This window comes from Myotis davidii, unplaced genomic scaffold (genome assembly GCF_000327345.1).
Source record: "Myotis davidii unplaced genomic scaffold, ASM32734v1 scaffold726, whole genome shotgun sequence".
Taxonomy (NCBI): Eukaryota; Metazoa; Chordata; class Mammalia; order Chiroptera; family Vespertilionidae; genus Myotis; species Myotis davidii.
Window position 1 is genome coordinate 1,443,170 of NW_006297808.1, and position 12,484 is coordinate 1,455,653.

Genomic DNA, 12,484 nt, shown 5'->3' on the forward strand with positions numbered 1-12,484 from the left:
TGGGGACCCTGGAGCCCAGTCAGGCAAGGGACCAAGGGAAGGGAGTCTGAAATAGTAGGAGTGGAACCATTGCAAACCCAAGGGAACTTTTTATTCATTTACTTGTTCATTCAACCAATAAACTGTCTTGAACACCCACTCTATGTCCAGCTCAGATTCACAGAAGCCAAGGACACACAACTCATGCCTTTGAAAAACATCCAGTCCAGTCCAGTGGGGGAGAGAGGCATGTAAACATGCCTCAGTTTCCCCTTCTATAAAATCAGTGGCTTGAGCGCCTAGACACTGCCAAGCACGTGCTGCAGCCAGACAAGAAAGCACAATTGACCCTTACTCTGTGCGAGGGCTTCCTGTGGCTTCAGCAAAGGAATGCTGCTGGCAGCCTCACCTGGAAGCCTGGTTTCATCCTCTCTAGGTCAGAACCAGTCAAGGGGCACATAAGTGTGCTGGGCACTGTGCTGAGCCATGCTGGGACCCAGAGTTGGATCGGAATTATTTCCTCAAAGTCTCTCCCCATCTCAAAAGGGAAACAAGCATGCTAACAACCAACTCCATCACAAACAGATTAGAATCATGGTACAGGACAGGACAGGAGAGGGCCAGGTGCTTCAGGAGCTCAGAGGAGAGGTTTTGAGAGGAGAAGACATTCGAATGGGCCTTGAAGGATGAGTAGGAGTTTGTCCGGCTGAGAAGGAGGAGTTGTGAGGGACCTCCCTGGCAAGTCTGGTGAAGACAGCCCTCCACATGAGGCTGAAGACAAAAAAAGCAAAAAAACCAAACAAACCTAGGAGCAAAGCCTACCCGTTTGTGCAGCTCCAAGGAAAGCTACTAGTCCCAAAGCTCCCTTTTGCATCTGTCCTGAGTACTTTGAAAGGAGTGAGCTGGCTGTGGAGAGAGACAAAGTTGGGAGCAGGGCCTGTCCATCAGATATGCACTATCAGTGAGCTGAGAAATCAGAAATGCCAGTGGGTGGGATTGGGCCTGGAGCCACATGGGGACAGACAGCCTGTATACAGCAGTCCTTCCAAACCACACTTCTGTCTGTCCATCCAGTCCTCTTGGACTCCTCAAGAGGCAGCCAAGACACGGCTCACTGTCCCTGTGGAGCCCAGGAAGACACTAAGGCTCAAACAGAGAGAGCCACCAGTGGAAGGCCATCAGGAAGGCCATCAGGAAGGCAGGCCCGGGTCCAGGGCCTCCTGCAGGGTTTATAAGGAAAAAACGTGGGCATGGGGCTTGGTGTTCACCTCCAGCTGGGGACCAGGTTGAGGGACGGGGGAGGTAGGGTCTCTTCAGAGAGTGATGGATGGAAGGCTACTGAAAACAGACCAAAAGGAGGCCTCTGCTGGCAGCTGAACCAGGTTCCATGAGCTGTGGATGTGGGCAGAAGAAAGGAGATCCCCAGGGCAGGGTTGACATTTCCTTCTGCAGAGAGAGCCCCAGGACCTTAAACCTGCAAACCCTGCTGAGGGGAGAGGAATGAAGGGAGCATGGCTGTGGGTAGGGAACAGAAGGGATGACTTCTTTCAGGGAACCCTAAGGCACATTCCTCAGGAAGCTCCTCTCCCTCCCCACCCCTCCTTCCCCTGGCTGAACCCCCTCCTCCTGTCCTCCTCTGTCCTCCTCGGAGAGCCCAGCCCCTCATTGCACTTGGGAGGAGCTTTACCAGGGGAAGGCAGCCTTTGATGGAAGGGGATGACATTTGGCCATGTCATTGCTGTCAGTCCCCAGGCATTAAGGACCTGTACCTCTCTGGGAAGCACCCACTAGGTCTCCAGATGTTCAGTCAGGGCCACTTCCTCCCACCCAATCTTTACTGCAGGTGGTCCTTAGACTGGAGTCTCCCATAAAGGTAGCTCTCTAGTCACCATCCCCCTCCCCTCCCATCTCTTAGTTGCAGCCTGGTGGGTGAAGGCCACAGCCACTCTGAAACCCAACAATCCAGGCTTTTAGCCCAAGCCTGTGCCCTTGGGCAAGCCCCAATTTCTTCCCTTCCAGAATTGTTCTGAGGATCCTGTGGACTAAGGCATGACAGGGCTCCTCTGCCCCCAGTCAGTCCCCAGCAAGTGCTCCACAAACACTAGGGACCCTTGCCCTGTTATCAAAGCTAGTCATTAATATCCATTTCTAGAAACACTGGTTCATTCGCGTTTATTTACCAAGTTCTCAGACATTTGACAAATATTCCCACTAGTCACAGGAACACGCATTCTTTGGCCTCATTAAAAAGCAATCCCTTCCTTAATATTGATGGATGGCCGGCTAATTCACTGGTGATTGATGCTGCATTTGGAAACACCTTCCAGGGTAGCCTCTGTGTGCAGCCTGCAATCACCACAGGGGTGGGGACAGAGCCCACAGCCTGTGCAATGTGATGTTCTTACCCCCACCACAAACATCCCCCACCCACCCTACCGAGGTCCCTTCCTGTGAGGACACAATGCCAATGGTGGTGGTGGCAAGGTGGCCTAGGTGGGCGTGGAGCTTTGAGCCCTCCCCTCTCCCTTGTTCCGTTTCCTCTTTTATAACATGGGAATAGTGAGGCCATCCACGCCCTCAGAGCTACAGTGAAAATCAAATTAATGACAAAGAAAGGGATTGTCTAGGAGCCCTAGGTATGGGAAAAGACAGCAGAATGAAACATTTTCCACTCTGGGGAAATCTTTTAAAATACAGTGTCTCCAGCCACAGAGGGCAACCTAGGAAGTCCCCAAAAGGAGCGACAAATTTGGCATGTCCTTCCCATACCGTGGAGTCGGGATGAGGGACACAGACATCATTGACTTTTAGTCTGAGGGTTTGGCCAATGCTAGCCAGGCCTCCTGTGTGGCCTGAAGTTGGCAGATGCTGCCACTTCCACAAAGAGTGAATGGTTTGGGTACCAGCCTCCCTTCCATGTCAGCCTTTGCCTCCTGGGAATGCAGAGTGAAGAGGTCCAGGTGGCTCCTGACCTGGGACCTTGCTGATCTGGCAGGGGCCTGGAGTAGAAAATGGTGGAGAGCCTGGGATAGCTAGACCCTCTGTTCCCATCACTCTGGAACAAAAATCCTCAATCACTGTGATTTATTGAGCACCTACTATGTGATGGGCAAGGGACTGTATATGCACCACCTCTCTTAATCCTTATGATAACCTTGAAAGGCAGGTTACTATCTCATGTGGCAGATGTAAGGGCTAAGGCTAAGAGAAGTGTATGAACTTGTCCAAGGTCACAAAGCTAGGCAATTGGGGTGGGGGTTGGGGGGTGCCAGGACTCAAAAATAGGACTGCCTGGCTCTCCTGCCTCACCCATTAATCACTGTCCCACATAGCCTCGGCTTGACCTCAAGAAATACGAGGAGAGAGAATAGGAGATGATGGTCACACTCACACTTGAGACCTGTTTGCCCAATAACGGGCAGGAGCTGTCACAGTGGAGCAGTGAGAGAGGGTGAAGACTGACTCCAGGGTGTAGGAGTGAGGATAAGGAGTAGAGAATTCTGGCCTTTGATCCCTAGCCTGAGATCTGGTTCAGGGAGGGAGGAAGGGAGAAGGGAGAAGAAAAGTGAGAACTTCCATTCAAGGCACAGATTTCATCTACCCCACCCCACCACCCACACAGAGAGAGACAATGGATCTAGCACTGGGATCCCCAGCCAGCCACTTGGCAGCCTTGATCCTGCAGAGATGGGGATGCTCGAAGAACCTCCCAAAGTTATTGTGAGGATCAGATGTCCTTGAGGCTCGGAAAGCAGAACAAGCCATGGATTCTCACTTCTCCCTGAAATGTGTCCAGAGTGAACGTAGTTGGGATGTGGGAGGGGGGCCTGCCCTGGGGGTGGATGAGGGCCAGGGGAAGAGCATAGCTTCACCTAGCTGGTCTCCCCACCTCTGGGAACAAATCTTCCTTTCATTTATTTGTTTGCCTGGCTGGTTGTTTGTTTAGTTGGTTGGTTGGCTGCTTTGGTACAAAGTGGGCAGGCCTTGAGCTTCCTCAGCGTTGAAAGCCTTGCTTGGACAGATCATCCCAAGCTGGAAAGTGCTCTTTTGACAGGGCTGGGGGAGGGGCAGGGGAGGACACAGGCAGGAAGAGAGCAGTCCTCACCCTCCCTGCACCCCTGCAGGTACTCTGAGGAGGAAACCCGGCAGAAGGTCAGGACTTTCCGGCAGATGCTGATGGAGAAGGAGGGAATGCTCACGAGGGAGGACCGGCCTGGAGGCCACATGTGAGTGCCACCTGTGTGGGGGCAGGGGAAGGGAGGGTGCAGGCTCAGACGCAGCTGGGTGCCAGAGGGGCCTTTCCAAATGCTCCTTCTGAGGGTTGGAGGTCTGCAAGGAAGAGAAGCTAGACATGAACTCTGTCCACTGGAAGCTCCAGCCTGGCCCAGGCACAAGGCGGGACACCAGGGCATCACTGGCACCTGCCCCTGCTCCCTGGGTTCTATCTATGGCCCAACAGTGGGAGAGGCAGCCCAGATCTCAGGTCAGGGAATCATAGGCTAAAATCAGGAAACCTGATAAATGTTCTGACCCCAAGCACTGTCATAGGTTGACAGTGGGACCCCAAGGTAGTCCCTGTGCCCCAACTCTTACCACCCATACAATGGCCTCCAGAGTAAACATGTACTCTCGAAAGCAGGACTCAACACACCAAATGCCATTGTTAACGTGGCCAAAGTCTTGTCAGAGAAAGAGAGCACGAGCTGGTGTGTGTGTGTGTGTGTGTGTGTGTGTGTGTGTGTGTGTGTGTGTGTGTGTGTTTGTGTGTGACATCTCTGTACCTGTCATAGGGCAGGAGACACCTGTCACAAGACTGGTGGGTTACAGGCCCCCAGGAGGGCTTTGGATAAACAGGGAAGTTATAGGGAGGTCAACATTGTCTCATTTAGAGAAGAATTGGGAACCACTCAAAACTGTACAGAATGGAGCAGACTGCCATAGGAGGGCGGGACGGCCTGTCCCAGAGTGTCCAGGCATGTCTGGATGGCCAGATGCCTGGCAGGCAGTGTGCACTGGGTGTCACTGAATTCACTCTGATCGATCTTCCCCTTGCAAAGCCTCAGTGTCCCTGCCCCGTTGTGGCATTCCCTGCTTCTTACCTCACTTAAACCTCCCCTCTCTGGCCTGGGTAGGAGTGAAAGCAAAGTCAGAGCAGCCTCAGGCTTGTGGGGGGTTCACAGGTGACGCGGGGAGCCAGGCCCAGTTGGCCTCTCCCTCTTCCTCTCTGGTGGGAATAGGTGATGCCACCACGAACTCCTTCTCTCCAGCCCCCCGGAACTCCCAGCAGCCCTCCCAGCTCCTGTGCCTTCCCCCTCATGCCAGCCAGTTCCCTACAAAGCAAGGCCAGCCCTTCTCTTCCTCTCTCAAATCTCCTGGTAAACAAGATCCTCCTGCTGCTGCCTGCACCACCTCCAAACCCAACAGGGCCTGGCTTTCGGACTGGTGCCCCCTCAAATCACCCAGGACTCCTCTGGAATTCATCTGCCCTTTCCCCTCCGACCAGTGTGAGGGTGTGAGGCCTCCTCTGGACTCTACCTGCCACCTTCCCTGGGCCCTTCCAGCTCAGGCCTGCCCTTCCCCTTTCCCCTGGGCTCTTTCCTATTAATCTAGTTATTGTCCTTCCTCAATTCTGCTTTCTCCTCCAGCTACCAGCCCACATTTTTCTCTCCTTTCTCAATCAAAAATGTTTAAAATATATTTTTATTGATTTCAGAGAGGAAGGGAGAGGGAAAGATAGGAACATCAATGATAAAAGATAATTATTGATTGGTTGCCTCCTGCACACTCCCTACTGGGGATTGAGCCCACAACCCAGGCATGTCCCCTTCCCTAGAGTCGAACCAGGGACTCTTCAGTCCATAGGCCGACGCTCTATCCACTGAGCCAAACCAGCTAGGGCTCAATCAAATTTTTCTGGAATGTGTGGCATGCATTGCCTCCACTTCCTTAAGCCATGAAGATGTGGTGACTTGCTCAGGCTATGGCCTCTACCATGCTGTGGGCCTGACCTCCCTGGCAGTTTGTTTCCACCATTATGCTTCCCCTTCTGAAAACCTACTTTCCCCCCTGGCCTCCAGTATGCAGTTCTCTGGGAATTCCTCCTGGCCCTCTGATGGCTTCTGCTGTCTCCCTTATTTCTGCCCACTTCCTAGATGTTGGTGCCCCTCCCCCTAAGGTTCTGTCACGCCCTCAGGTCTCTTCCTTCCTTCTGCCTTCCCTCTTCTCCTGGGGGAATCTTATCCCTTCTACAGCTGAACGCTCTCCTGTTAGTGGATGATTCCCAGGTCTTTTCCAGGAGTCTTGATCTTATCTTTCCTTACGTGAACGAACAAGTGAATGATGCATTTAAGAACTGGGACGCACTGAGAAATACGCCATGGGAGTGTTGCAGTGTCTCCACCATCAAAAGAAATGTCCTTGAGGATCTGTGCTGCATGCCTAACTCTGAGCTAGTGCAACGAGGAGGGAGAGGGAGGGGGAAGACGTGCCTCCTGCTCTCTGGGTGGGAACACAAACCTGAAACCTGAAACCAGGAATTACTGGCAGCTCCTGACAATGTGGCCACTTGAACCTTTCAGCCCTGTGCATGTTCAGTTGGAAAACTGAGGGGGACAGGCTAGGGGTGTCAGTCAGGAAAGGGTCCTTGGAAGACTTGACAGTCAGGGAGAGCTCCTGGTCTGGAGGCAGAAGACAAGGTAGACTTGGCAGGATCCTGGGACCCCACTAGCACATGAACTTCACGAAGGTAGGATCTTTTATCAGTTTTGTTTACTGCTATATCCCTGGTGCCTAGAACAAGGCAGCTTGCCCATCTTCCCTGAAGCCTCAGTTTCCTCCTTTACACAGGAAAGGGGATTGACCAGAAGGCTTCTTTTAGTTCAGGCAGCCAGTATGGTGTGAAAATGTCACTCCAAAAAGTGACTATAGGAAACTAAGGATTGCTGATGGTGCGCCCTAGATAACTCAGGGGCTGGGAGGAGCTGTTTGTGGTGCTGAACACAAGGCCAGAGGCACAGAGATGAGATTGGTCCTGTACATGCATTATTGTAGACGTTCAATCCTTAGCTCAGAGTGCGGGGTAGTGGAGGGAGAGTGCAGGCTCTGGTGTCAGACACTCCACCTGTCCAAACCTTTAAGTTCAATGTTAACCGCCTGGGCTATGGATTTCTGCTCCACCACACCCCAGCTGTGCGACTTAAACAGGTCCCTAACTTCTCTGGGCTTCCACCTCTTTACTTATAAAATGGAGATATTAGTACCTACCTCATAGGACTGTTGAGGAAATTATATGAGACAATGAATGTAAATGTGAAGAATAGTCACTAGCACACAGCAGACATGTATCACCAATAGATGACCAGCACCACTATCTTAGTCAGCTCAGGCTACTATAACAAAAATACCAGAGATTGGGTGGCTTTGTTGTATAACAACAAAAACTTGTTTCTCACAGTTCTGAAGGCTGGAAGTCTGAGATCATGGTCAGGTTCAGGTGAGAAATGTGTTCTGGGTTGTAGACTGCGACCTTTTTATATCCTCACATGACAAAAAAAGAAAGCTAGCTCTCTTGTCTCTTCTTATAAGGGCACTAGTCCCATTCATGAGCGCTCACCCTCATGACCCAATTACCTCCCAAAGACCCTGCCTCCTAATACCGTCACATTGGGATTACAGTTTCAACATATGAATTTGGAGGGGACACAACATTCAATCCATAACATCCACGATCCCCATGATCACAGGGAAGCCTGGCAATGGTGAGTGTTAGATTGATCTTAACTTATTCCCCTCTGCCTGAGTTTCTCCACCCTCTCTGCCAACAGTGAGATTCTCTCAGGGATTTATAAAGCCCTCTGACCACCCAGCAGTCCGTGCTCATGCCTTTGGCTTCCTGACCCTGATACCCCACACGCACTCATAGACGGGTAATTTGAGATGTGTAGAAATTCAATGCCCTCTCAGAGTAAGATGACAAAGAAGAGCCAGCTGAAGGGTTTCCACCGTGTGTGTGTGTGTGTGTGTGTGTGTGTGTGTGTGTGTGTGTGTCTGATTTTAACTGTCTACAAACTGTAAGAGCCCATGACAACTCCCACTCAGGAAAGGGTCTCAACAAAGACAGAGTCACTCCCAGCTTTTTATCCCCAGGGATCATCAGTCTTCCTTAAGTTGATTGACTGGTTTGAGTGACAGTCTCTTGGGGCAGTCCCACCTCAACCAACACTCCACCTGTCTACCCTCCATACTGGACACCAGAACATCACACTGCTGCAGTCTCTGGATGTGATCCCGTAGATGGTGGGAGCCAGTGGAGGGTGTGATGTGGTCAGACAGGTGCGTGGAAACTTTACCCTTTGAAAGATGATCAGACGGATGAAACTATGGAGAGAACAGTGGAGCAGCTGGGGGAGAGGTGATGGAGAGAAACAGTGAGGTCTGAGAGACCTGGAAACTTTTGTCTTTGGAAATGATTGGTGTGGGGAGTCCTATTTTGCCCCCAAAACCTTCTGTAGGTTCTTCATCATCCATGCAATCAAGTCTGGACTCCCTGCCCTGGCATTCAAGGCCTCCACACACTAGACCCAGCCTGGTCTCCCACTCTCGGCATCACACAGCAGCCAGCCTGACCTACTGGCAATTCTCAGCTATGCCCTGTATGTTCTCACTCCCATATCTTTCCTCATTCTGGGCCCTCAGCCTCAAACACTCTAGCCTTTTCTGCACAGACTCAAAACACCCCATCATCCAAGGCTGCATCTAAAAACCACTTTGCCCATATTGCCAGGATAAAAGTAAAACCTTCTCTTCTTTGGAATGCATATGATTTCTTGGGGCTGCTGTCAGTTCTTTTTTCTTTTTTTACTCTAATAGACAATGACAACTTTTAAGAATAATTGTTTCCATAGTTTTATAATACAACAAAATGTTTGGAATAGAGGGTATATAGAGAACAAAATTCATAAGCTACTTTCTAACACGGTGAGAAAATTCATCTTTTCTTTCTGTGCATCTAATTTTAGATGGAGTGTGACCGCTCTGCGCCTCATTATTTTACCTGTAAATGGGAATATTAATGGTGGTACCCACATCAGAGGCTTGTTCTGAGCATTAAATGATTAAATACATGTAAAGTGCTTAGAATAGTACCTGGCACTTGCATTAGTAATTATAATATGCACAGTGTTATATTTTTGCCCGGCATTTTGAGAAGATAGAGGAGAGGCCTCGGGCCTGACTCATCTGTTTTCCTGCCGTCACTAAACCCCACAACCCCCCTACCTCCAGGCCCCTGGCAGGCCTGGCACACTGGCTGAGTGAATGAGCAGGAGCAGAGAGGGCAGAGCCTCTGCCCCTCTTCTGTCTGGACTCATTCATCTGTCAATTGGCCATTATGCTCCTGGATAATGGAAAACAGAACCAGTTAATTAGCAAAACTGCTGGCGGGAAGAAGGGCACGTGACAGGCGGGCTTTTCCCAGGTCAGAACCTTGCCTGTGGCAGCCCGTCCAGCATGTGTCCTGTGCAGTGCTGTGTTCATCCTCGATGTGTTCTTGGTCCCTCTGCAGTGGACTCTTTGGGCCTGCTTTGGTCAGTTACCTGGGCTTGATTTGTTCTGTCCCAGGGAGGAATGCCTCCCCTGCCGATTTCATGGACGTGCTGAGAAGTAAACTAGACCACAAACATGAACTTAAGAGTAGGAAATGTTAAACAAATCTATAGCTCAGTACACAGCCCCTCAAATGTGTCTACAAAGTAGGAAGGGGACAGCTGAGCTAACATCTACAGCAGGGAAGCCCAGCCGCTAAGTCAAGGGCTATCCTGTTTGCACATGACTTCTCAAAGCCAATTGCACAGGTGAACTCACATTCTTTACTCAAAGGTCCCAAACCATAGGGGATGTTCCTTAACCTCTCTGGGCCTCAGTTTTCTCATCTATAAAATGGGGGGAGGGACAATTTTTCTAAGTAGCTCTACATGGGATTTGTGAACTGCAAAGAACTATTTAAACATTAGAAAATGTTGTTAGTGATATTGTCATCTAGGAAAGGCAGGATAGGAGAACCCTGGGAGATCTTGCAAAGCAGATGTGGTGGTACCAGCCCCACAAAACTAGCAAAAGAGGCCTACTCCCATTGACATCCCTGGAACTCCCAGAACAAGGCTTACGAGAAGGTTCTGAGACTTTGTGCCTCTCCCTGAGCCTGCTACTCATACCCTGTGCCTGCTCGCAAGTAAACCTCTCAGAAGGGACTGAAGAATGAGAGAGGCCAAATGGCAAGGCCCTAGGGAGGGAGGATGGGGTAGAGGGGAGAGAGTTCTGTCCCAGGACAGAGGAAGAAAGCGGGTGGCCAGCAGACTAAGGGGGGCACAGTGAGGGGTGGGGCTCAGTGAGGGCCTACACTCAGTGGCTCACTCAGCTAGGATGTTAGGAGGCAAGAAGGGCTCCCCGCAGAAGGCAGTGCCCAAACTGAGCTGCTTTATTTTGTCAATAGCCGTCCTCATTTTTGTGTCCAGATAAGCGGAAGCCCCCTCTCTCACTGGCTCCAAACAACGTTGGAATGCCCTTACGTTTTGCTAAAGACTATCTTTTATGTGTCAGGCATTTGTGTGGCTGAGGGCTGTGGGGGGTGAGTTGGGGATTTCAGGGACAGGGACAGGAGGCGGGAGGCCACTAGCTTCAGGAGAGGAGCGTGGGGAGAGCACAGAGGTTTGAGTGAAGGGATGTGGGGGTGTTTGACTCTGTGGGGGTGGGGGGAATGACAGGAGCCTCTCCCCCATCACTCCAGAAAAACCTCCTGTACTACCTGGATGACTTCAAGGCTGCCAGGGTCACGTTAGGGAGCCGAGTGGCATCACTGAGATTCTAGATTAGCAGATTGCCGGAGACTTGCTTCTGAAGACTCTTTTCCCTCCGTCGCTGTGGTCTGCCTTTCTTGTCCTGTATCTCTTTCATGTGTCACAACTGCTTTTCTCCCTGCAAGAGGAGGTGTTGGTGTGTGAGTGTCAGCCTGAGCTCCCCATCTAACAGTGGTAACCGTGTGTGTGGGGGGGGGGGGGGGGGGCCAACGGGACAACAGGAGCTTCAAAGACAGAATCTCACTTAATCCTCTCCTCAAAGCTGGGATATTCTTTCCTCGTTGGATAGATAAGGACCTTGAGGCTCAGTGAGCTTGGTCATGCCTGGATTCAGACCTGTCTGTGTGAATCCAAAGCTCATGTCATGTTTTTAACACTCTGCCATCCAAGTCCTGGCCTCTCTCTCAGGGCAGGGGAAGAATGAGCCAAGTGAATGGAATCCAGCCAGGTGAGGGCTGGATTAGGGGTGCAATGAGGGAGAGTAACTGAGCCTCCATGCAGGAAGGGCATTGTCTGAGCCAGCATGGAATGGAAAATAGTGGGGGTGAAGCGGGGGGCACCACCCTGGAACCGGTACCCTGGAGCTGGGCTTTTAGAAGGTGGCTTCTGGGCGTGTTTACTAAAAAGCAAAGTTGCAAAGCACCGGTAACCTCAGCGAATTCTCCCAAGGCCCTATAACAGTTATCACTCTCATCTTGGAGAAGAGGTTCAGAGAGGGGGCAGACAGGCACCAGGCCATACAATGACTTAGGGTCTGTGTGTGATGATGGCACAACTGCAGCTTCAAAACCCATGCGCTTGCCTTAAGTCCAGCTGCCTTTTGGAAAAAAGCATCATTCTCTGACATGCCCGCAGGGCGCAAACATCTGGCTGACGGCTGGGCTCCTGAACCAAGAGCAGGGCCAGGACCACCAGGGGCCCTGCTGAGTGTAGGGGAGAGCTCTGCAAGATGGATGGGGAGCATCCGAGGCTGAGCGCTGCCGCCAGGCAGTGATTGATGACAGCTCGGCAGCAGAAGAGCAAGGAGGCCTCCGGAGGCTGGAGGCTGCGGAGAGGAGGGCGAGGGGAAGCTATGAATATTTTAGAGACAGCCAGGGCTGGAGGAAGGAGGGGTGTGGGGGAGGGAGGCAGTCGGGTGGGCAGAGGGAGGCAGCTCAGGGACTGGGACAGCGGGGTTTGGGAAAACCTTATCAGTGAGGGGGGGGGGGCTCAGTGAGGGAAAAGGAAGGCTGGAGAGGATGAGCGGGCTTAGAGAGGGGAAAGGGGCTGGAGAATGGGGCAGTGAGGGTAAAGGGGACAGGGATCCGTGAAAGGGGCTCAATGGGGGGTGGGAAAGAGGGCTGGATTGGGGGTGCAATGAGCGGGACTAAGGGACAGAGTCTGTGCAGGAAGGGGCCTCAATAGGGGAGGGCCTCACTCAGGAGGGGGGGCTCACTGATGAGAGAGGGAGAGCTTGTAGAGGGTACTTAGACGGGGAGGGCTCCCTGCTCTTTTTTCTCTTTCACAAAATATGGCACCGTTAAGGCTGGGAGTCCTGTAAGGAAGGCTCCCAGCGGAATTCCCCAAATCCCCGCCTGCCCCTCTGGGTTGAGGCTGCAGACCCCGGAGCCGGCCGCACCCCGCCTCCCTTGGACCGCTGGGGCGGAGCAGGC

At 51.9% G+C, this 12,484-nt stretch overlaps 1 long non-coding RNA gene across 1 annotated transcript in view; it reads left to right on the forward strand.

The window, feature by feature from the left end:
* LOC102765637 overlaps nt 1-5,698 on the forward strand; it is a 17,840-nt gene extending 12,142 nt beyond the window's left edge. Inside the window, exon 3 of the long non-coding RNA XR_436169.2 lies at nt 4,104-5,698. This is a non-coding gene — a long non-coding RNA (uncharacterized LOC102765637). The remainder of the gene's footprint in view (nt 1-4,103) is intronic.
* The last annotated feature ends 6,786 nt before the right edge of the window (nt 5,699-12,484 follow it).